The sequence below is a fragment of the Carlito syrichta genome, unplaced genomic scaffold, assembly GCF_000164805.1.
Source record: "Carlito syrichta isolate Samal-C Ts95f unplaced genomic scaffold, Tarsius_syrichta-2.0.1 Scaffold302126, whole genome shotgun sequence".
Taxonomy (NCBI): Eukaryota; Metazoa; Chordata; class Mammalia; order Primates; family Tarsiidae; genus Carlito; species Carlito syrichta.
In genome coordinates this window covers 1,274,056-1,276,041 of record NW_007246222.1, presented here as the reverse complement: position 1 = coordinate 1,276,041, position 1,986 = coordinate 1,274,056, and positions in this window count along the sequence as shown.

Below are 1,986 nucleotides of genomic sequence, written 5' to 3'. Positions count from 1 at the left end.
CCCAGTTACCCTGACTTGATCATTGTACATTATATTTATGTATCAAAATATCGCACATACCCCCCAAATATGTACAACTATGACATATCAATGAAAAAACAATAATAATATAATATTTGTTACCTGGGATTATACTTACTAACAGGAGGTTCTGCTGGTTTTTGGGGAAAGAGTCATTAAGATTCTCTGGGAAAGAGCTCCTTAGAAGAATATTCCAGGTAAGGAAGGAGCATACAAGAAGAGATTTTTGCACTTGGGTTATGGGTAACCAAATATGTAACTAACTCTTAGACAGGGTTTTGAAAGGTGAAGTAGGAGTTCTTCAGGTTAACAGGGAGGTGCGCTGAGGGGGACAGCCAAGGTACATGGAGCACATAGATCAATGTGGAGACATATGGCATGGACGATGTAGGAGCCACTCCAGGGTGCTTTTCCAGCTCTGGGAATCAATCCTCAATTCTCTTACAGGGAGATGAAAGCATCTGGATATTGGCGTTACCCTCACCTCCCACAGTGGAGGTCCTTCGTTTAAAGCTAAAGTAGTCTCCTTGTTAAAAAGTTGACCAAACCCCGAAGTATATGGACACTCCAGAGCCCCATTGGGGTCAAGCAGAGCCTGGGACTGCCCCTGAAACTGCACAACTCTTTATTTGGCTTCTACTGCCCCCTTATGGGTCCTGTGGGAGTCCATTCTCTGCCCATCACTGGGGCCCAAACCTTGGCCCAAGGTCTCCATCTGGAAGAACCCAGCCTCAGACAGTGCTTATCAGAACAGGAACTGAGAAGGGCCACGGGAGTTGTGTATTCAGAAATTGTAAATACAAAATCGAATGAATGTATGTGGCATGTAAAAATGCTTTCCCAGCACTTTGGGGGCCAAGGCAGGAGGATTACTTGAAGCTGGGGGCTCAAAACCAGCCCAGGCAACATAGCTAGACCTCATCTCTACAAAATATCAAAAAATTAGCAGGGCTTGGTGGCATGTGCCTGTAATTCCTACTACTCAGGAGGCTGAGGCAGAGGAATTGCCTGAGCCCGAGGTCCAGGCTGCAATGAGCTGTGATCATGCCACTGTGCTCCAGCCTGGGTGACAGAGGGAGACCCCGACTCAAAAAAAAAAAATGCTGTGTAAACTGTAAAGTGCTTTACTATGTCAGCGGTTATTGTTTTCCATGTCCCACTCTCTTTCCCGACAGACCTTGAGAACGCTTATCCCTGTTATACTCTCCTCCTTTCCCTGTTGTTCATTAACGTCCTTAAGAACATTCTCTGCGGCTGGAACTCCTACTACCTGGGGCTGTGGGGCGGGGCCCATGGAAACAGACTGCTGAATTCTGGGTGACAGATTCTACCCCTCCACTCCCATTGATTTGTGGCTTCCATTTGGCCCCTTGGAGACTTCCTGGGGCTTCGTGTCTTAGCACTTTGCTTAGCCCCATAGGGCTATTTGTTTTATAAACTCAACTCCTTAAGCCCAATGGAAAACAATCTCTTCAAAGCAGCTCTTTCCATTCTGTGAATACAGAAGAAAAAAAAAGCAGCAATAAATCAGAAACTTCTCATCTGAAACAGTTGTGTTATCTTTTTTGGCACCGGCCCTTGGAGAGCGGGTGGCGCAGTCAGATGGAGCCCCTCGTCCACCTCTGGGGTCCTCAACCGCTGATGCAACATCCTGGCTGCGATTGAACGTGGTGGAGCCTGGCCACTGGCTTGATTTAATGCTCTCCTTAGCTGGAATCCCTTTGCCCCAGGCTCAATCAGCCATACAGAATGATCCTCTGACAAGTTGACAGTTTTTGCTTCAAAGATGTAAAGTCAGTGGGGGAAACCTACAAGAGGGTGCTTCTCCTTTTAGTCAGTTACTTTGGAAAAGTAATCATCAGGGTTAGTAGTCAGTTTTAGGGGAAGTTGGGTAGGAAGTCAGGCCATTTATAGAATTTTCTCCTGGGTTTAACATAACAATTTTTTGAAATTTTTTCCTTTCCT